Genomic DNA, 24,090 nt, shown 5'->3' on the forward strand with positions numbered 1-24,090 from the left:
TACTAGCTCAGGCTACCTAAATAGAACACTATAGACTAGGTTGTTTAGATAATAGGAATTAATTTCCTCGCAGTTCTGGGTTCAAGATCAGGGTGTCAGCAGGACTGGTGTCTGGGTAAAGGCTCACTGCCTGACTTGCAGGCAGTTGTCCCCTTGCTATGGGCAAGGGCAGAGAGAGGAACAGAGAGATACAGAGGTATGGAGAAGGGGGTGGGCCAAGAAAGAGAATACTCTCTGCTACCCTCTGTGATGAGGGCCTTAATCCCATCATGAGGATCCTATACTTGTAACCTCATCTAAAGGCAATTACCTCCCATAGGCGCTCTCTCCAAATACCATCACACTGGAGGTTCCGGCTTCAACATATGAATTTTTGTTGTGACTGGTGCGGGGGGAGTGGGGGACACAATTCCAATTCCCACAGCATCAAGGAAGTCTTTGAAGATGTGTGAATTAAGGTGACAATGGGGTAGAAAATCCCTAGACAACTGCAAATAAAGGAAGAAGCATGTACAAATTCCAATATGGGAAGGAACTTGATCTAGTTAGGGAACTGAAAGAAAGCGGTGAGACTGTGGCACAAGAAGGGAAAGAAAGACTGGCATGAGAGAAGGGGGACAGGATGTGATCACCCAGAATTTTGTGGCCTATTGTTAAAAAATTATGCAGTACAACTTTTTTTTTCTTAAAATTTTATTTACTTATTTGAGAGAAAGAGAGAGAGAGAGAGATCTATCTCACAGGTGGGGAGGAGAGGGAGAAGCAGGCTCCTTTTTTTTTTTTTTCCCCATTATTCCTTATCATCAGGAATATGGTATCTGCCTTCTCTCGTTTCCGTTCCCAAATAAGCTCCAAAAGAACAAACAGACATCAATAAAAGTAGAAGAAGTTATAATTCCCTCTCTTGTTCACTTGCAATTCACCCTTTTCTTCTTGACATTTTCTAAAACTCAACATTTTTAATAAAGGTCCTGATCATTAGAGAAGCAACTTTCCCAAGAATAAATAGCTAATATAAGTAGCTCTTCATAACAAGCTGCCAGCTCATTATGTTGACTAATAAATAAAATCTATTTAGTCATCATGGAAATGGAAAACCATTTTTAAAGGGAACAATCTAACAAATCAACTACGGTCAATATTTTCTGTAGTGAACTGGATGAAGGCCATGATGAGCCTGTCTTCACCACAGACTTCCTACCTGTTGAAGGATGGGTTTGCCATACGAAAGTCTGCTTATATGGCCCTCAATAACACAGCATGGACCAGAACTCCAGTTTTTCCAGAGACTGGAGAAATCTCAGCCCATAGTTTTGAGGTTAGATTGTGTTTGTAAAATACAAATTGCTAACTCTTTTCTGGTCAGCCTGAATAGGAAGCTTCTCACAAATGAGTAAACCCTCCACAACACTACAGTTGTGAAATGGCTAGGCTCCTTTGGACTGTTTATCATCTTTTTCTAGCTCCTCTGGGTCAGCCAGAGTCACCACAATGACTGTTAGTCAACCAACAAATATAATCATATGCTCTTACAAGAAATAGATTGCTCCTTGAATGACTCCACAAAATACCTACTGCCTCACACACAGTATAAAAGTTTTGGTCAAACGTATTGACTGAATGCCTAAACTGAACAAACACAACAAAAACAAAAAAGCCCAAGGAAATATTTGACACCGTGGACTATTAAGAAGCATAAGCTAACTCTTGATTTCCAGAAACTCATAACTTACTGATGCTGATAAGTTATATATATCACAAGACAATAGGCTAGAAGGGCAATTAAGCTTATGGATTTAGGATAGAATGGTTGGTGAGAGCTCTCAGAGGAGTGATCTCATGTGTGGTGTGTATGTTCTAATGATTAAGATGTCAAGAAACAGGATGAGGGAAGAGGTATGTGTCAGCCTGATTAAGTAAGGAAAATGTGATTTTGGGATTCTGAAGGCAGGAACTAGGTCTGTTTGTGTGAAGCAAACCCTAGGTCACAGGGATGGGAGGTTCAATTGTCAGTATCATTATTTATTGACAATCCCATGCTTTCTTCAGCAGCACATGCATTAAAAGTGGAATGATACAGGGAAGATTAGCATGACCTCTGCACAAGGATGACACACTATTTCCTGACAATCCTTAGGATACCATAGCCATGGATCAGAATATTTTATATATTCCCCACTACAAATATGGGGCCACCACTGCCCATTTATTACAAAGTGTTAATCTGGTTTCAGAATATATTTTGGCTCAAAATATAAAATAGGTTCAAAATACATTTCAATCCAAGTATGAATGATTTCAAGATCCTTCTAATCCCAACTTTTCTTAGAGCAGTGAATCATGGAATCATGGTACTCAAATGGACAAAAAAGAAAAAAAAAAGTCCAGCAGAATTTATACTAACAGATATTTCTAGAAAAATCCCAAATCAGTGAAAGCCTAGGAAAATAACCAACTTTAAGGGCCTTTAACAAACAAGCTGGAAATAAGAAGAGTACTATGTAGTCTTTTTTTTGTTTGTTTTGTTTTTGTTTTTGTTTTTTTAAGAACAATCATACTGTGAATCACTTGGGACAAAGATAATACAGTAGTCATAGTAGATGAGAATGAATGGAGAGGAAACAGCTCACCAGAGAGAAGGCAAATACTTACTAGAGAAAGAAATCACTATAAAACTGCACAAAGAAGAAGCCCAAGACTGACAAAGGAAATAAGCAGGAAAAAGTCAGCAGAAGACAGAATTGGTTCACCTCTGCCTCTAAGACAAAGACAGACTTCAGTGGAACAGAGAGCTCACTCTGAGCATCAATCACCTCCAACTGGGAATCCCTATTAAAACATGTAGACAGTAAAGTGTCCAGCTATCCTGGTGACTTATTTCAAACCCCTCCTCCTATGTCAGCCTGCCCAACAAATTAAATGATACATGGGTAAGTTCAGGGTACAGTCTGAGACATGGTTGGTTTATCCTGAATTTTTTGAAAGATATATTTCCACCTTTCCAGTTTATATAAAAGTGAAATTATTAAAGTATAAGTGTATCATTTGGCAGATGTTTATCATATAAATGATGATTTATTAAATGGTATAACACAGACCCTGCTTTCCATGTAATAAGGATTCTAACAATAACATTCCTTTATTTCAAAGCAGAACATCTAAGAAACTAAGCTAATGGGCACAGTTAAAAAAATTCAGCCCTTTTTCCATGGTATTCAAGAGTGTTCAGAATGCTTGATGTATTGACAGTAGGTGACTCCAAGGAAAGTACACATAATTTAGTTTGGCCCAAACTCTTCCAATAATTTGTGATCTCTAGACTTGAAGTATTAGATAATTTAAAAAAATGAACCATTCACTTATTCACTCAGTCAATAAGCATTTATTGAGCACCTACTAATAGGTAGGGCACATTTCTAGACACTAGAGATACAGAGATAAAATGCTAATGGAGCATACATTTGGTGGGCCAGATGCAATTATAAATAACAGTATGAGGAATGTGAGAACACATCAAAAAATAAAACTGCAGCATATTGCAACCAACTGAAGTATATAATTTGTCATCCTATCTTCAAACTATCAGAGTAGTGTTAGGGCATAAGTAAGTTAGGGACAACAAAAATTAGAAAGTGCCTGCTGATCAAAACTGGAGAAGAATGTGCCTGATGTGACCTTTGCCTTGATATTGCAAAGCCTCCGATTATCTTATCCTGACAATAGGTTACAAGGTTTGGTTTCGAAAACATTCGAAGATGTAACTTAAAAAACTCAAAATAACTTATTATTCATTCCCAAGACCTTTAGCACTTCATTTTTTAAAAATCCAATTGAAGAGGTTAAAAGGAAATAGCAAAATACAGGAAAAGAAAAATTGAACTAAGTCAAGTCATTTCTGGAGGTAATTGCAGACATGGTTTCTGGAAGTTCTTGTTTATAAGCACTGTTTCAGTAAAAATCTAGGTATATGGTATAATGCTAGTTTTGTAACAGTTTTACATCAGGTTTGCTCATATCATAATATTTTAATTAATTTTTTAAAATATTGATCTGGGGAACTTTGTAAGCAGACGTAAACCTTATCAAAAGCTTTATTTTTGTTTTATGGAATGGATAAAAATTGAATATGCTTTTTTGGTTGCTCTTTGTTTTTTAATCTAAGATGAGATTAATGATAACCAAATTTCCCCAAAGTAGATCAGGACAGGACAATAAACTCAAGTACTTTACCTAATTGACTGACTGTAATTTCATTGCTACTTCTGTGAATTTTTTGTCTCTTCTTTACCTCTCCCATCCCCCAGGGTTTCTGAACTTTACTTTTCTTCTTCATAGTCAGATGTTTTACGGATTCATCTCTCAGGTGCTGATCTTAAAAGTTAGGGTGCCCAATGTGGAACACAAACTCTTTTTGCTCCTCAAGGAGATCTAGGTTTTGAGTTCCCTCCTGATTGTGGGTGACCACACCGGGGGGTGATGTTTATGGTGAGACTGTTTCTCAGCTTTTCCTACCCACTTCGATATGGTTTCTCTCTTATGTGCTGATGTGAAGGGGCTGCTTCGCCAGTTTCTTAAGTTTAGGTTTTGTTTTGGTTTGTTTTGTTTCCCCAGAGCAAACTGTTCCATGTACAGCTGCAGCTTTGGTGTGTCTGTAGGAGGAGGTGAGATCAGGGTCTTCCTACATCATCATCTTGGATCAGAACCTTGAAATTGATCAAATTTGACTTTTCTACATTCTTTCCTGCTATCCTTGGAACCATCGCTTGGATACTTTATTACTATGCCTCTTCATCTCCTATAAGTGATTTGATTGTGTACGAAAAGATAAAATAGCCATCTCATCAGTCAGGAATCTTTCCTATAAGCCCTTCTTTATAAAAACATTGCATTAAAAAAAAAAAAAAAAACATTGAATTCTTAATAAGCACTTTAGCCAATGCTTGTACCTATAATATCGGTCAGCACTGATGTTTTACTTTTCCTTCTCTTTGGAGGCATTTTAACAGCAATAAAAGGAAAGGATTATAACATTCACTTTCCTTTTCCTTGCCTAGTGTGAGTTTTCACTTTTGTAGCTAGAGGCGTCTGAGCAAACACATATCTACAGACCTGCCTACAGCGGAGTTCTCCTTGTCAGCTTCCCAACAGAAGGGAAAAGCATAAACAAAGACAAGCACATGTCTGGAATTTCTCTTTGTCAAATATTCTCCCCCTCTCAGGTTGAACCAACTGAGGAAGATCACAGCCCAGTCACTGATGAAGGCCTGAAGTATTCTGTAAGAATCCAGAACCAGCTTAGTCTCAACATCAAGAGATGCTTAGCCCTTTCCAAACTGGAGTGCTAATTCCAGAGGCCCACTGCTTCTTAATGGGGGTGCTGCTGATATTCTGGGCAGACCAGTGTGTTATTGTCTCGTACCCTGCTGGGTACTTAGCGCTCCTGGTCTCCTCCCATTAAATGGCAGTAGCTTTCTCCAGGTATCACAACAAACAAAAATAATGACCAAACATTTCTAACAGGTGCCTAGGGGAATGGTGCTGCCACCAGGTATGAACCACTGTGTAAGGCCAACTGCGATACAGTGATAACGATGCCTGGTGGAGATATCAACAAGGCAGATAGTAAGAGGTAATCAGTAAGCAACTGCAGGTGGCACAAAGACTGAGGCCCCGAATCTCTGAGAGCCTGTAATGCTGTCCTGGACAGGGATGGCCCCAAATGTCATCTAGGATCACTTAAAGTTTCCAAAAGAGGGAACACACTCCATCTTCTTTTTAAGTGTCTGTTTCAAAATACATACCTTATATTTACATATTAATTGACCTGTCAATCTTGATTTCAGATTTGAGTTGCCCTTACAGGACGCTGGTTGTTTTACAGAGCTTCTCAAGGACGCTAAAGGAATGGTAGCAACCCTCGAAATGAAAGGAAACATTCACTACTCTAATCCTAATGTCTTGAACAGTGTAATTCTCCTTCCTTAAGGAGACCTCCAAAGAACACAAACTGTGAAGGATGCATCAGTAACGAACTTCCCAGAGTTTGTCTGGGACCTCCTCCAGTGTGTCAGTTCCGAGTGCTGAGGGAAGCAGGTTCTCATGGGGAAGGGGCTTGTGGCTGACACCAAAAGACAGGCAGCGAGGAAAACAAAAATGCCTGTGAGGCATGTCTGTTCCATTCTAGCAGCAGGGAGTTTGGGCTGTTTTTCTCCCTCCAAGTCAGAAATTGACAAGACAGGAGAACTTCCACTAGGAGAATAGGAAGGTTAAGTCAAGATGCTGCCATGGTCATTTGTGATAAGCAGGGAGAGGAATCAGGAGAGTTGAGATAGCACCTGACGTCTCTGCAGCCCCACATAGGGAAATGCCTGCTCATTCCTCTTTTTCAGTGACTGTGAATGACTTGAGGTTGATCTTTGAAATCTTCCACCTTCTTTTTGGAAAGGTTTTTAGTAAATTATCTTTATCATTATTCCCTCACAGACAGCAATTTTGGGGGAGAGGGGCATTCCATATGCCTGAATTTGCCCTTTCTGGGCATGGAATCTTGATTGGTTGATTTAACTCAAGTCCTTCTTAAGATGACAAAAGATTTTATGGAGGATGAAATCCACACTCCTAAAGGAGAAATATATACAGAACTTTTAAAGAGCTCTTACTGTTCATGTATGAGGCCTCATTCTTCTATTCTCCTCCCTAATTACTGAAGATGGTGCACCTACCCTTAACCTACGTGGGTAGGTTTAGAAGAAAAATTCTGGCAGCCCAAAATCTGGACCCAAACCATCAGGGCCAGGATGTTCACCTCTTTCTTCAGAGAACCTACTTAAATCACAGTCTTACTCAAAATGCTATTCATTTAAGTGACTGAATGTTTATCAGGTTTCCTCTAGAGGCCTTGTTTCCTTCATTGCCCTCAGCAGAACGTAAGCAACAACTGAGTGACTCTAAAATGTTCTGTGTCTGGGTGTGCGTTCTCTGTAGAATCTGTGCTCTGTGGCACTTTAAGTCCTTTTGGCAGGAAACTATCAATTGTGCAGAAACATATGTACCCTGAGACTTCCTGTGGCAAAACGTTATACATTAGCCTGGCACCTGGAAGCCCAAAGAAGACTGTTTAACCACTTCATTACAAGTATCATGTTGAGAACAACGGCACATTCAGGAGTCTAAGCTATTTACACATATGATATATGCATTTTAGAGTATATTTCCCCCCCCCCCAAATCAAAACATAAGCCAGGATAAACACTCACATCCTTACTTATATCAAATAAGGAGTTCCACTGCTATAGACAATTATTGGAGGAAAAAAAGGGGAAATATTTTAATTTCAAATGGCCTCACAATCTGGTGTTAGAGAATTATCTTAGTCAAGCATTTTCTGATTAAAATAGAACCATTTTGGAGCACCTGGGTGGCTCAGCGGGTTGGGCCTCTGCCTTTGTCTTGGGTCATAGTTTTAGGGCCCTGGGATCGAGCCCCATATCGGGCTCTCTGCTTGGTAGGGAGCCTACTTCCCCCTCTCCCTCTGCCTGCCTCTCTGTCTACTTGTTCTCTCTCTCCCTATGTCAAATAAATAAATAAAATCTTAAAAAAAAGAACCATTTTATCTTTGGGCTATTAAATCTCATAGTTATTGACTTGTCTGAGTGGGGGGGATAAAAAAAAAACCTTACGGTCTCTAAGCAATTATTAAATTCTAATTTATAAATAGAAGGCAAAAAAGGGGGGCGATATGATACCTGGATTGAAAAATGATAAATTGAAAAATAAATTATAAAATTATGTATAAGAATCCTCAGAGCTATCTAAGCATTTTAGTTCTGAAGTACTAAAGAAACTCAAAAGCAATGTCAGTAATGGGTAGCCATTCAATGTAACCCTGATCAACAAACTTTTAACTATCCATCTATCTATCCAGATATAGATATAGATACACACAGACACACACACACACACACACACACACAAATTTTACATTCATTTTCAGGTACTCAATACAAGGTAGATGATGTGCATACTGATTTAAGAAGGTTTTTTTCTTGTCCTAACACCCATTATTCACTATTTCTATTAACAAATCTAAATGGTGAACGGGGAAGCATTGCCATTAACCTCGCAGAGACCAGCACTCAGGCAAAAGTTGTTTACATACTAAAGGGAAAAGATCCTATCTGAAAGGACTTTGAAAAGTTTTGCAAGTATTCAAAAAACAATTTAATGAGCCAGGTTTTATGTAAGCCTCTAATGATTTTATGACATGTACAAAGGCAGACACAGTAAGAAGGCAATAGAGAATAATGTTAAATTCCATGGAAACCAGAGTCAAATGAAAAGGACTTAAATTCTTGGCTCTGAATATTACGCATGCTATGAGGCTGGGCACATTGCTTAGTTTCTTACAGCCTCAGTCTCCCTATCTGTAAAAGGGAGATAAAAATACCCAGGTCGTTGGAGGAACATGTAGCACAGTATCTGGCATGTGTTAAGTATTCATTACCTGAACCCTTGCTATTAGCAGTGAAAACTGCCACCACCATTCCTTCAGTCCTTTTAGGATACAGTGCTCTAGTGAAGGATTTAAGGCTCCACTGGCCAGAAGGACTAAATGGATTTTCAAGTCATTACTAGAAACAAAACACAAGCGGTGACAGAATGACTCCATGATTCAACAGATTCAAGAAAAGATGCTCCCCTTGGAAATTCAATTTAAAAAACACACAAATTTTTACTGTCTACTCTTCACTAGGTCAAGTGTTGGCTTCCAGAGGTTGAAATATCCATAAAACAGGGATTTGTTCCATGGAGGGAACAGGCTGGAGAGAGAAACTCACGGACATAATGAATCCCTTAAAGGAGTAGAGGAGTGTCGAAGGAAAGGAGGAATAAGCCTAGCCTGGGAAGGCCAAGGAAGGCTTTGAAGAATGAGCGACAGTGAAACACAGCCTGAGGTTTACCATCCGTCTCTGTCAGGTGCGCCTTCTACTTCCCTACACTCAAGATAGTTCCTAGGGCTACTTTCAGATTTTTTTCTGGAGGACTCCATGTTTATAATACAGGAAAAATACGTATCTGTTGACTAACAAAATTAAAGAGGGACAAAGAGATCCTTTTATTTTCTGTCATGAGTCTTCTACCAATCTATTATGGTTAGTGAATGTGAAGGAAAAACAAGGTAGATGATTAGAAGTTATTCTTGTTAAAGGGAGATTCCAGACCCTGTACCTTTCTGGGGAAACATAGAAGACAATTCCCAAGCTTACCCTCAAACATCTCTTGGTGCCATTGTCAGAAAGGATTCAGATTTACCACAGCCCCAACGAATGAAATTATTCATATGTGTATATTGTCTGTTTAATATCGGAATGCATCTAAAAACAGTGTAACTTGAAGGAGCAAAGCCACTTCATTTGCCAGGCATTTGTCATCTCCTTAACTGAGCAGTTCACCTGGTCGGTAACCCCATGATGTGCAGGGGTAGAAAGCACATTGTTCAGGAGAGGATAATAAGGAATGTTTAATGGAAAATATTTATGCCCATTAATCTTCACATGTGACCAGGTCAAACACAATCAAATCATCAGTGCAAAACATTAAATATGTTAAAATATAATTTTGGAGGATTTATCATAAACTACAGTTTGTGTGAAATTAATTTTTTTTAAATATTCATCTTTATGTCATCTCAAGTTCCAAAGAGGTACCTATGTTCAGATTTTCACTCAGATCTCAATGTCAAGTGACCCAAGAATGCTACGAAAATGAAGAGAATAAACCTCCAATAAGAAGAGCTGATGGAGACTTTAAACCATGAACATCTCCTTTTCCACATGTTTTCTGTTATACAATGTCTGATTCATATTTTAGGTTCTGCTGTGCAAGAGATATGGAGCACCTTTAGAAAGACACTGAAAAGTACCATCTGTTCATGTTGAAGAAAAAAAAAATTAACTTCTTAATCATAAAAACTGCTCTCCAAAGAAGTACACTGGAAACATCCAGACATGGGGTTATAATTAAAAACAAAAGCAAAACAGCCTCTCTTAAAAGAAACGAAATGCTTAATTCAAGCTTACTGGGTAGCTGATAATGAAAGTGAAAACGTTGGCGTCTATAGATATCAGGAAGTTTTGGGATTTGAATTTTATCACTGACCATCTGGTTATATTCATACTCGGAGAAGAATCTTTAAATGGCAAAAAATTTATAAAAAGTCTAAAAGGAGTTTATTACGACTGGGATGCCTCTATTAACTCTGTATTTCCTTCTGATATGAATTAGGCAAAAACCCACTGGTGACAACATGTTAAGACAAAAGTTGGGGGTTTAATCCAGTCCAGTCCACTTAACCAGAATCAAGAGAATTGGCATTAAATACATTTTTCATTAAATCAGGGCAATAATAATGATTTACCAAGTATCATCCTTTGACGGCTACATATGGAAAAAAAAAAAAAAAAAAACGGAGCCTTGCAATTAAGTTACTGGCCTGTGGGTCATGTTCCTAGAAATCAGTGGAGTGGGAATTCAAATCCAGATCTGTCTGCCTGCACACCCAGTATTTTTTACTGTAGTAGATCGTCCCCTGGGCTAAAATTAAAGGGGTTGGTTGCTCTCCCTTTCCTCAGTGTGACTACTATGTCAGATATAACAAGGATCCATGGTCATCCAGCTGCATTTAATTAATTCAAATCTCCCCCTACCAGTCCATTATCTGAAAGACTATTTCTGGGAGTTGAAAGTTTCTTTGAAATACTATGAATAATAACAAAAGCAACAACAATACAACTTCAGCGCTCTCATTTATTCATATTTTCTTTTATCTTTTTCTCCCTCCACCACAGCCCACTACGGGCTAATCATCAAACTAGGGTTTTTCTTGCTCATGTATTTTGTTATTTTTCCTAGCCTCTTTTGCAATTCCAGGAAAAGAGGTCTTTTTCATCTTAGCTTCCATCTTGTATCTCTCTCTCTCTCTGTCTCTAAGAATTATCTGTAGCCATCCTCTCCACCTTTATGCTTTCCAGGAACATCAACGAATCCTGGCTGCCTCTGCTTTCATCTAAATCCTTCAGTCCTATGTTCAATGTGTCATCCAGAGCTTTGGTTTGGATCCACTGACCAAGCTTGCCTTGGCCACAGCTGAAAAACTTCTGAGGTGCGTCTGGGTGAGTGGCACAACTCAATTTTAATGTCTTCCATGGAAGAGGGAAGGAGGGCAATGCAAAGGTCTTACATCCTCAACTAAAGGGCTCAAAAGTCCTAACTCAAATTCAGAAGTTCTCAAAAATAAACCAGAGGACACATTAAAGTTCCATATTCAAATCACGAATGTTTATTTAGATATTGTTCAAAGGTCTAACTATTATGGCTTGTCATTGTTAAAGGTGCAAAGAAATATAAAGACATTGATCCTAATTTCCATAGTTACTTAAAAAGGCAAATATTATAACGCTATGGAGTCCAAGTGGTAGGCAGCTATAAAGAGAGCAAATGCTATCAGAATATATTAGATGGCAACATTACCGCGAGCTATGGAAATCCAAAGGCTTGGGGAATATTAACTGGTCGTATCATACTTAGCCATTATTGGACAAAACCAGTATTACTATGGACAAGAAAAAAATGGAGAGAATAGAAAACAGATTTTGGTGAGACTCACCCCCCCAAGGATACTGTTGGAGGATAACAGGGCAAACGGGGTGATATAATAATGACAATTTCGCATATTGATTAGTGCTGATTATATGATAGGCACTACGCTGTCTAGTTTCTTCACAACTCCATAATTTAAGAATTACTACCTTTTTTTAGCAACACATAAAGTAAAGCTTTGAGAGATTAAATAACTTGCTAAGGACATGCATGCAGCTGGTAAGCCCTGACAGCAAGACTGGAAGAGTATAAACTTTGGATGACTGGAGGTCTTCCAAGGCAAAGGCCCTATTATTAGCCATCATGTTGAGGGATCTGGGGTACTCAAGAATGGCATGGGTATCTACTTCTCCATTTTGATTCATCCATCACTGACTTAGGGTTTGATCTAGATATCTACCCAAGACTCCTGCTTGCCAAACCAAGAGGCAGAAGGAAACAAACCAAGGTGTCTCCCTCGGGCAATAGATTCTAATCTGACCCTACATCTACCATTGCAACCTTAGGATATTTTGTAATCTGTTTTTTCAAAGATACAGGATAGTGAAATGAAGCAACAGTGTATCATGGAGAGCCCTAAGATAGAGCCTGATGCACCTGGGTTTAAATCCTCGATCTACCACTTATTAATGACGTGACACTGTGGGGGAATTCCTTAATGCACCTGAATTTATATAATGATTTCTCCATGGAATTGCTACGCAGATTAAAGGAGTAGTTAAAAAAAGAAAAAAAGGTCAGGTGCCTAGTATCGCATCTAGCACATAGTCCAGGCCCATAATCCTTCATCTACAATTATCACAACCAAATGTAATTTGGAATTTAGAGCACGTATATGGATTGCAGGAAGGTCAAAAATGCACACACCATGTATTACTTAACACTGCGATGGTACCCCATAATTAATTGTTTTGCCATGAAATATATGGATCTTGTCACCACAAGAGAGTGAATAAAGACCTTGGGTGAAGAGCTACTTATTATTTCAGGCCAAATTTTGTTGCCAAACTAGTCTGTTGAAAAGTTATCAAACCTTTTTATTTTCTAGATAAATAAGACAAAATGTTAAATGTTAAATGGATAAAAGTGAAGGGTATACAGGATTGATTTAGCTATTCTTGAAGTTTCTCTAAGCTTTTTTTTTTTAATAAAGTAAAAAGAAAATTTTACTTTTGGTATTTTGGGGGTACTGGACATGTGGTTAAGATACTGTTTAAGGGGGCGCCTGGGTGGCTCAGTGGGTTAAAGCCTCTGCTTTCAGCTCAAGTCATGATCCTAGGGTCCTGGGATCAAGCCCCGCATCGGGCCCTCTGCTCAGCAGGGAGCCTACTTCTTCCTCTCTCTCTCTGCCTGCCTCTCTGCCTACTTGTGATCTCTGTCAAATAAATAAATAAAATCTTAAAAAAAAAAAAAAGATGCTCTTTAAGGTTTCAATACCTGGTAGTTTCCTTCTTTGTGCTCCAGCAAAGTACAAAAGGTACAAAGTTACCTCTTGGGTGTCGGGCAAATGATTAATTGTACTGGAGAGTGCTCACGTCCTCCAGGACATTGCATTTTGGGGATGCTGATTAGTCATATTTTTATAAGAAGCAGAGTTTGAGTAAGAAAGTCACACTGACAATTCTATCGCAATCTGATATGTGCTTTCTTCCCAGAGGGGATGGAACAGACTTTGTTCTCCTCTCTCTGCCCTACCTCCAACTTTTTCCCCCAAGTCCTGAATATACCTGTAAAGACTTGTCAGTATGTTTTTCTGGCTCTGAGTCTAGAATTCTCTCTACCCGCACCACACTGAAGTCATTGACAGGAAAAGCCAATGACAGCCACATCATGCCCAATACAGTTTCACCACAAGCCCACAGGGGCTTTACTGAAGAACTGTCCCAGAGCTGTCTGTCTTTTCCATCTGGGCTGCAGACAGAGCTGAGAATGGCAGGACACATGCTGGACTTTGGAAGCCAGCATGCATAGAAGAGTCTAGCCATCCTTGCAAAAACTCAGCACATGTCACACGCTGGGGGGCAGAACAGCCAGAGTGCTGTCTGGAGGTCTCCTCCTGGAATGCTGGTTGCCTAGCAACAAGATCCTGCTTCTCTCCAACTTCATTTCTTAGGCCTTTGGCTTAGTCACTTGTAAAACCCAGACTTTTTCTTACCATTCCTTACCCACGTTCCCAGAGAATACAGGTGTTTCCAGGCTCTGTATATTGTGAATATTTCAGATGTGTAGTGGCAGTATATGTCGTGGATTTCCTTTTGGCATCCTGGTTGTTGTTCTTCACATCAGCACCTCCCTATGCGTTTTAAATATGCCATACTATAAATATACTAAAATAGTATACACTGTTGGTTTCCATTTTGAACATATGTACATATTAAAGACTGAAGGTTATACCAGAAAATAAAGTAACAGCAGATTTTTCTTCATGGTAGGAATGTGATATTTTATTATTTGCTTACCTGTCTTTTGAAACTACCTATAAAAATGTGCCTTAATTTTATAATGAGGATAAATATTAACATGTTAAATACTAGGAGTATTACTATCAGTCAACATTTGAAATGTATACAAAGTAATAATAAAGGAAGAAATACATACACACATACACAGGACACCATTTCAACACTATATATGGGAAGGAAAACATCAATGAATAAAAAGAGTGCCATTAAAATAAAAAGAATTCTTTCCAAAACTCTAATTTTAATTTCAGAATAATTATTCTTAATGAAAAACAACATAATGTTGGCACATTTACAACCATAGGTTTAAAAATGCAGAGGAAAATTACTCTACTATGCCAATAAGGGTCTGGTGGGAAGATTTCAATAGCAAGAAACTAAAATGTTTTATACCCAGAGCTTTCAGTCATTCCTCTGTTCAGACACTCAAAAAACCATGTCCATATATCCCCTCAGTGCTAGATACTTAGGAGTCAGACTGAAAGAGACAATATAAAGTATCATTTATTACAATATCTGTCTGGGGTGCCTGGGTGGTTCAGTCAGTTAAACGACTGCTTTCACTCAGATCATGATCCCAGGGTCCTGGGAATGAGCCCCAAGTCAGGCTTCCTACTCACTGGCGAGTCTGCTTTTCCCTCTGCCTCTGCCCCTCCCCACTGCTTGTTCTCTCTCTGGCTCTATCTCAAATAGATAAGATCTTTAAAGAAAATCTGTCAAACCAGGTTTTTTGGATATTTCTTATGGATCTTGGAATTCTCTATGATACAGTCCTTAAGTTTGTATTTATTTGTGCAATCATCTTTTAAATAAGATTTTGGGGATCATCTTAATGACACTATAACTGAGTACTAATACATGACTATGGGGTTTACATCAATGCTTGTGATAATAATTGCATGTACTTATTATTTAACTGTTGTGATTAATGAGTAATGCACTTAAATATAAATGTTTTAGAATAGAAGCCAACCGGTACATGGGATAGTTAGTAATATGAATACTGACAAATGGTTAGAGAAATGAGTCATCTTAGGGTTTGTGGTAAGTTATGGTCATGCCAAACTCAGAAGCTGTCAGGATTGTACCCAAGTTGTGAGTAGAGATTCAGTTTCAGCAAAATGCCATGCCTTCATTTTAAAAGATTTTATTTATTTATTTATTTGACAGACAGAGAGCACAAGTAGGCAGAGAGGCAGGCAGAGAGAGAGGAGGAAGCAGGTTCTCCGAGGAGCAGAGAGCCTGATACAGGGCTCGATCCCAGGACCCTAAGACCATGACCTGAGCTGAAGGCAGAGGCTTTAACCCATTGAGCCACCCAGGTGCCCCCCATGCCTTCATTTTAAATAAAAGTTGTTCATATTCATTTCGTCCATCTAGATGCAACTCTACAGGAGAAGGGGCGTTTTCAGTCTTATTTACTGCTAAATCTCCAGGGCCTTGCTCATAACAACTGTCTGCTAGCCATTGGCAGGATGAATTAAGGAAGGAAGAAAGCATGTGTCCTTTATATTTGTTCTCTAATTCTATGTTTGTTTAATAGTTGAATAAAGTAAAAATAATAGTTAATAAAAATAGTTTAGGCTGATGTGCTCAATAATAAAAATTATAGAGCTGATGTGCTCTATAATAAAAATAATACCAAGGACTTATGCAAATTTTCCCCTTTAAAAGAGATCTAAATATTTCAAGGTTTTTACCAGTACTTTAAAACCACAGGGTTAATCCTAACCTCGCCTTTGTCTATAATGTCACTTTCTTGACTCTTCCCCTTCTATTTCTGGTTCCCACCAATTTCAAGGTCAAAATTCCCATGTGTCCTTTGTCACTCCTTTCCTGCAGCTGCCAATTCTAGCCCTTTCCCCCATCCACCTTCATAACCTAAAGTGGAAGAATAAGAAAGAGAAGCCAGAGAATGAAGTGGGTTTCTGGACCTGAAAAACACTCCAGTGAAGAAAAGAGACTTTGGAGTCGTAAAGACTAGGATCCAAATCCTAAATTCACCATTTATGTATTACCTTTCAGAACTTGAGCAGGTCAGTTTAATAGTTTTAATTCCTCTTCTTCTTACTAACCAAATGTTCAGCTGTTTAGCACAATACCTGGCAATACGTATTCCTCCTTCTGGTCACGTGTTTCTGACCACTGTTTCTGGTCACATGCTTTAGAAAGCCTCACTCTGGCTCTCCTCCAGCAAAGTCTCCTCCCCATGCCCAGTTTGTGGGATTAAGGTCATGTGCCTACCTGAAGCCCAAGCACCACACACCAAGAACTGAACCCTTAATCCCTTGTCCAAACTGTCCTCTTTCTAGACCCTAGCTAGGTCTCTAATCCTTATTCTGTTGGTAGACCAGCCCATTGTTATATGTAGCCCTAAACTCGAGTGAATGTGAAGCTTGTAAGAATGCACTGCCATGTCTATAATCCTAAGCATGAGTCTTGAGCCGTTGCTGGATAAAGCCGATGGCTTGGGGTTGGGTGGGTAAGTTGGGTCTTGACCCAGGGCCTCAGGTCCAGTCTTCCTTTTATTATCCTCTTAAGGAATTCTGAAGAGTCTGAAAATTCCCTCGACAAGTCTCACTTTGAACCTGGTCTTCCATGTTCATCCTGAAAGATTATATGTTGAAGTAGGAACATTAAACATATTCATTAACAGTTTCTTAGCTTGATTTAGAACTTGTAAATACTTAGTACATGGTCTCCATGTGTACTTTGCCTCAAGTCCTACAGATATTATGGGTGGAACTGTTTAGGACACAATCACTGTGTCCACGTAGATGCTATCAGAGTTATTACCTCACAAGGTGATGGTATAGCCAATAAGCACTTATTGCAAACGATTAACTTAGAGCTCTGCCCTAGGCACATTTGAGCAATACAGAAGAAATAAAAGAAACAGCTTGAGGCTTCTGGGTGCTTATGACCCTACTGGATATTATAAATCATACACATAAGAAATTTAAAAATAATCTCAGAAGTGTCTAGAATTTTATGAAACCAATTTTCTGTGAGGCTTATAGAACACAGTCTCAATTGAATTATAGTCACTGGGATTCTATAAATCTATGTATGCAATGCCATCCTTTCTTTGCCTGATTAAATTTTCCCATCTTTCAAAGGCTCTCAAGCCTGGCCTCTGGGTAAAGCTTCCTGACTACTCTTATCTGCCCTCTATGGCTCTTCTCTGAACCTGGTATAGTCAAGGTCATCAACGAAACTTTGGCTTCTAATTATTCTTTAACTGTTTCATGATAATTAGTCTGTGTTCCTACAGAGACAGTTTTACTAAGGCAGAAATCTTGTCGTGCATTTCTCTTATATAATTTTCTCTAAATTGCCCCTTCCTTCCAGCTCCCTTTCACATTGTGTGAGAACTGATCAGTGCCTCTGCTATTCTTCCACACAGCTACTGAAGCCTCTTAGAGACTCTAAGGTTCATGCCTTAGCTATGCCAGCTTAGTTCTCCTGTCTTCCTAACACAAAAGTCAAAAGTCTCCATAGGACGGGACTGTCTCATTCATTCTTGAATATCTCATAAACAGAACAGTGTCTGGCAAATAATGGATAATCAATGAAGAGTACTGTGGAAAACACACAGGTCTTAAAGTCAGAAAGACCAGACTATATTTGAATATTGCTTCTATTATAAGTTACAGGACTTTGGACAATTTATTTAAACCTTCTCATCTAAAACATTTATATATCTATCTATCTATCTATCTATATATATATATATATATACACACACACACACATACATATATGTATATATAAGCATTTTTATATATAATATACATACACACATATATCAAACTAAAACTATATATATAAATATATATAATTATATAAGGTATATGTATTATATATTATATAAGGTATATGTATTATAGGAGGTTGGAAAACATAAGAGAAGTGGGAAAGATATAAACCACAGTGATAGTATTTTGCAAAGAAAAAACGGCAGTTAGCTATTGAACATATGCTAGAGGGCCACAGATATGACTCAAAGCACCTTAGTTTATGACTGGAGAAAGACACAATCAGTGACCTAATTCACAGTGACCTTATTTTTAAAAAGACCAAGAAGATCAAGGCAAACTACTCGGGAGTCAAATGAGGCCACAAAAGTCTATCTTTCCTGGGTTCTCATAAAGATAAATATGGTGATAGCACATTACAGTAGACAGAGCAATGACTTCATAGCTTTGTTTCTTTTACCAGATTCACTTTTGGCATTATTCCAAACTATATTTCAATCAAGTAGTTCTGGGGGTTAGTGGGAAGCAGCAGTGCTAGACTAAGGCAAGTAGATTTAGATATTCTAGGAGTTCTGTGAGGTTTAAGGCAATCTTTCAAAATTACCATTTCTCTCAACCAAATTTTAAATAGTTAAAATAATTTCAAATAGTATTGATTAATCTGAAGTTATAACTCAAGATAAGTATTTGGAGTTCCTGTGTCAAGTTAAGAGCAAAGTTATGTTTAATGGTCAGCAGAGAATGAGGAGTAACTAATATCTTATGAAATCTGAGAAATCAGGTAGTATATAAAGAACCTGGAAGTACATGTAAGCAGAGCAACTCCCACTTTTTAAACTTTAAACAACTATTAATATTTTTAATGTATTAATATAGACATGGATACATTGTAGACATCCAAATTATTCTTAGTAACTGGGTGATTGTTCAATTAGGAGTGAGCACAAAAAAAAAAAAAAGAAAGAAAGAAAGAAAAAACACCAATGAAATTGAGAATGAGATTTAGTTCAATTTTCTGTGAAAAGGCTACCTGGAAAGTGAAATATTGACACACCAAATTATTTAAACCATTAGCTTTTATACACATTTTATTCACTTCTATTTTGAATTCAGAAGATAGGATCTATAATATATTGTGCCGTCAGTAAATTATCCAACTTGTATCCAAATTCTACAAGTGTAAGTTCCACCAAAACTGTCCAATCATGGAGGTGAAGATGGAAAATTTAGCCAATCATCTAGATGTTTCTAAATAATTAAATTGTTATTAAAGACTTAGATGCTTAAATAATTTTTCTTTCAAAATTTCCTGTTATGATAGACATGAAAATGTTTATCTTTGGAATTTTGTCACCAAGGTGTACATTTTGATGGATATTTGTGGTAAAAGACATCCATTCTCCAGCTCTGATATGCAAAAGGAAGCACACAGCCCTGTTAAGTCCATGAAGTACTCTTATTTTTGCCTCAAAAGCCAGCCTGAAAATAATAAACATATAAGAAGACAGACCTTGGAGAGTCATCGAGAATCGAGAAAAAACCTTACTGGCACTAGAACATCTCAATCAGTTCAAGTTCCAAGCCTTCTCTACATTTAGACTTCTTAACTACATAAGTCAATAAGTTTCCTTTATCATTTGAAAAAAATGAAAAAAAAATTCCTGCTATGATGCCATGTCTTCATTAATAGCAGAAAATCTGGGAAAAATCTAATAAATCTGTGATAGAAGCTGTGACTCATTTAACAAAATATTGAATAATAGATAGTAATTGTATTAATAATACAACCTACATTTATTGACTTTTTGCCTTATGCCTGGCAAAGTTGTAATTTTTATTATAAAATATGCATATAAAAGAGCATGAACACACACATATCCTTTTTTTAAATTATAAAATGAACCGTCATGCACCAATCAGCCAGCTTAAGAAATGTTATCATTATCAGTGTCTCTGAAGCACCCAATGTACCCACACAATTAAATCACCAACACCCCCAGAATATTGTGTTCATTATTCCTTTGCTTTTCTATTTATTATATATGCATAACCTTAAATAATAGTGTTTAATTTTGCCTGTTTCTGAAATTCATGTAAATAGGATCTTATGATGTATTTTATACTCAATATTGTTATTGAAATTCATCCATGCCCCATATGGGCATTTCATTTATTTTCAACACTGTATAGTATTCCAGTATATAAATAAGCCACAATGTACAGACAGCTAGGCAATTTCCAGTTTCTGCAATTATAAACAATGATGCTACAAGCAATATGGTTAAACATGTTTGTTAAGTCAATAATTATTAAATGAACTTACGCTATTCACTAGAGATGAAATGACCCTAGAGAGAGGATATGAGCTTCTCTCTTACTCTCCAAGGAAAACTTCTTAGAATTTAAGTAATCTTTATATTCTTCTCTTTCATCGTGAGTGTATCCTGATATCTAGAAAACCTAATAATTTTTCCTAAGATCTTCTTAATCAAGTGAATACCATTCTACTGAAAATGCTCATCTTGATATCTTTCTAGTATTTCCAGGAAAGCAGAAAGATTAGATTCTGATGTGATATCCCTCAAAAAATATAAAAGACCACAGAAAAGTTAAATATTAATTTTTAAGGGAAAAAACCCTTCCGTTTCAAACACAGCCTTCTCCAAGATTGAGGCTTTGGGAAGCAGGAGTCCAAGGTTTATAACATCATTAAAGTAAACCATTTAAGATAATTCACACTAGCCAGATATCTGTGTGAAAAATATTGGGTAAAATGGTTCAGAAATAATTTAGAACACATAGTTTTTACCCACATAAAGGGTAATTCATGGGAAAACACATGAGCACAAATGAAAATGACTGAAGTCTATTTCCAAATTAACCGTACTTATCTATTCTCAAGATGGCAAACTTTAAGGTAAATTTGAAGGTGGATTTTTATAATTCACAAACTCAAATCTTAGCTTGAAAAAAATTTTAAGTTGGCAATATTGGGTTGAAATATTGGTTGCAAAGACAGGACAATAAAAGTAGTCACTGCACATAATTAAAACATATTTTTGAACCTGTTTTTACATGACTAACTTTGTTAAAATAAATCTATAGTACTCAAGCACAGAATTGAGAAGGGAGGTAAGTATTTAATCAGCTGGAACAGTGCACTTAATTACTCAAAAGAGCCATTTTTACAATTTTATCTTTGTTTTTGGGCTTTGCTAATTTATTTCCTGAGCTTCAAATATCACATCTACCTAATCTCCAAAGCCTTTATAAACCATGTTCCTTCCTCCAACTAACATCTTATCTTCTTCCCTGTAAATCTCCTGGAAAGAACATTGAATTTCTTCTGCACTAACTTTGTTATACAATTCTATTTCTTCATAGAAAACGATCTCCTGTCCCTACTCTTCCACTGAAAATGCTCTTCAATATTACAAAACTCCTCATTGCCAAATTCAGGATCATTACTTACTTAATTGTTCATCCTTTCCTGGAAATTCTTCACCCGGCTTTCATTCCCAGGTGTAACAAGTTCCCTTCCCTTCCCTGTTCTACTCTGCGTGGCACTCTGACTTCCTAGAAATTTTCTCACTCCACTCCACCTTTTCTTCTAAAAAGTTTTTACCTACCTTCCACGGTCCAACTAAAATGTTATTCTTCTGCAGGATTTTTCCCCTTCAAGGCTCAGAGTGAATTTAGTCATTTGGTGTTTCTGTAGCACTTTGTGTATATGTCTATTAAAGCTATGACTCTTGTAACTATTCATTCATATAACTCTCTACTCAGCTTTAAAACTCTTTGAAATCTGCAAATGAATTTTATTCATTTTTTGTATCCCTAGCACTGTTTCAGAAGCTCCGTGGAGGGGACATTAAATGTTTTGTGAATGAGAAACTGAGTGAGTAAAGAGGTATTGAAATGAGGCACTAAAAACGGGTTTTAAACTTAGGCCAACAGAACAAACTTGTAGGTGATCTGATATTAAAAAAAAAAAAAAAAAAAAAAAAAGGATTCAGTGAATAAAACTGATGCTACACTGAATAGAGAAAACATCAAAACCCATGAAAAATGGAAAAATGAATGTGGAATGGTTCTTCAAACACTAAAGCCCATCTAGTACCATGTTTCACCACTCTTTGATGAAATTACAATAGATCTGAGGAAGGTTTGCTGAAGGCAAAGTTTGATCTGCTATGGCTGACCTAAAGAAAATCTAATTGTGTAGCAAATGTTAAATCTGAGTCACTGCCACAATTATTTCAACAATGTTGCCTCCTAGCTAGCCCACATGACTAAATTAAAAGATAAAGGACTACAATTTTTGCTAATCTCGCTTGTATCTAGCAATTACTGGGGCCCAAGGGACTTCACTGTGGAATACTGTTAACATCCAAAGCTACTTAGGACCTTTTTCTTTCATAACCACAGTTCTTCCCACCGCCCCTAGCATCCCCTTCTGCCTTAAAAGAATTTCCAAAATACCAATATTACTGGGTCACAGAAAGCATTATATTATGCAAATTTCAGTTTTTAACCAAAGCTACACCATAATCTATTCTAATTCCCCTGGAAATGGTGGTGAGCAAAAGGGAAGCGGAGAGCATTTTCATTGTTCAGAGGTACATTTACACAAAGAAATGACTGTGTGCTACAAGGTAAAGCTGTGCACTAGCTATTTCCTTTAAGCATCGCCTTGGGAAAATATACACTGGACCAGATTTTTCCAATGTTGAAACTGCTCTCTGGAAAGACATAGGCCCTTCTGGAAGCTTCAGTAATAGAGAGAGACCACCAGGGTACCATTTGGTAAACTGCAGCTTCAGTGCACTCAATAGTACCCCAGTGGTCTGAAAGAGTTCACGCAGCATCTACGGAACAGGACTTCACTTCCTTGGGAATATCCTAAGCTGAGAGAATCTGCCTCAGATCATTAAGAACATTTCCTCTGACCTTTGGCTTCCTACCATGGCTAGGAATAAGAAGTGTTCTGACCTATTTTGTAGAGCTAATAGATTAGGTTAATGATTTGTGCTCTTTATTAGAAGCAATATTGAATATATTTCTGAAACCTTTTCTTCTCTGGCAAGGAACACACTCACAATTCATTCTCAAATCATTGTAGTGTTCAAAAATGTAGATATGAATTTAAAAATCTAAAATTGCATATAAAGCCTAACTCCAATATCAAAACCACCTCTGTTCTCATCAAATAAATTAGGTGATGTATACATTTATTCAACCTACAAATATTCTATTCCTAACTGTGTGCTCTCTAGGACAGGTGCTGAGAATATACCGGTAAGTGAAAGAATGCCTGTCTTCAAGATACTTGTACTCTAGTCTCCACTAGAAAAGATAAGTAACCAGAGAAATGCATTCATCTATAAAATATATTCTTCTCTTACTTTAACAATTTGAAAATGTCCATTAGTCAACTATATTACTGAGATCATAAAGCTCAGTAGTTAAAAATATAAAAACCAATTATAGATATAACACTGTATATATTCACAGTATTAAATTCTGTGGCTATTTTTGTAATAAGAAACAACATTACAATCATGCATAACTAGATCACTGAAGATAAAATGAAATCAATTTAGCTCTTCAATTCACTTTTCACACATTTAAAAATAATCTTCTGTAATAGAAATGAAAATCTATTTCTTGGGAGTTTTCCCCCTTTTTATTATTTATCTGGCTTCCTATCTATACAGGTTATTTCAGATTTTAGAGAATATTTTGTTTTAAACACCTGAGATCAAATTATCAACCTCAGAATTTTTTGTACTATACAGTACTCATAGTCATTGTGGTTCATTATGAAAATGTACTGTAATTCTGTAAGGCTTATGACATCCTTCTGTCCTTTCTTTTCTTCCCTTTTCCCCCACCAAATGCTTAGTAAGCCCCTATACAAAACAGCAAATTAAATATGGGATGAATTTTAAGACTTTACCTATTTGAGAGCAAGTGAGCATGAGCGAGGGAAGTAGCAGAGGGACCAGCAGACTCCCTACTAAGCAAGGCACTTAGGGATTGATCCCAGGACCCCAAGATCACAACCCCAGCCAAAGTCAGATGGTTAACCAAGCCACCCGGGTGCCCCATGGGAGACAGAATTTTTGATGTAAAAATGTTTAAAAAAAAAAAAAGAATTAAAGTGAAAACTTCCCCTTCTGTGCCATGTTGCCAGCTTAACAGGAAAAAAA

The 24,090-nt window shown here is 37.3% G+C and overlaps 1 protein-coding gene and 1 non-coding gene across 4 annotated transcripts in view; one reads left to right on the forward strand and one right to left on the reverse strand.

Annotated features, from left to right (window-relative positions):
• DLG2 (discs large MAGUK scaffold protein 2) overlaps positions 1-24,090 on the reverse strand; it is a 1,549,658-nt gene that overhangs the window by 1,317,430 nt on the left and 208,138 nt on the right. The window lies entirely within an intron of this gene.
• Positions 2,037-2,143, forward strand: LOC132009433 (U6 spliceosomal RNA). Its single transcript, XR_009401923.1, has one exon. It is a non-coding gene; the product is annotated as a U6 spliceosomal RNA (small nuclear RNA).

The sequence above is a fragment of the Mustela nigripes genome, chromosome 1 (genome assembly GCF_022355385.1).
Source record: "Mustela nigripes isolate SB6536 chromosome 1, MUSNIG.SB6536, whole genome shotgun sequence".
Classification (NCBI taxonomy): domain Eukaryota; kingdom Metazoa; phylum Chordata; class Mammalia; order Carnivora; family Mustelidae; genus Mustela; species Mustela nigripes.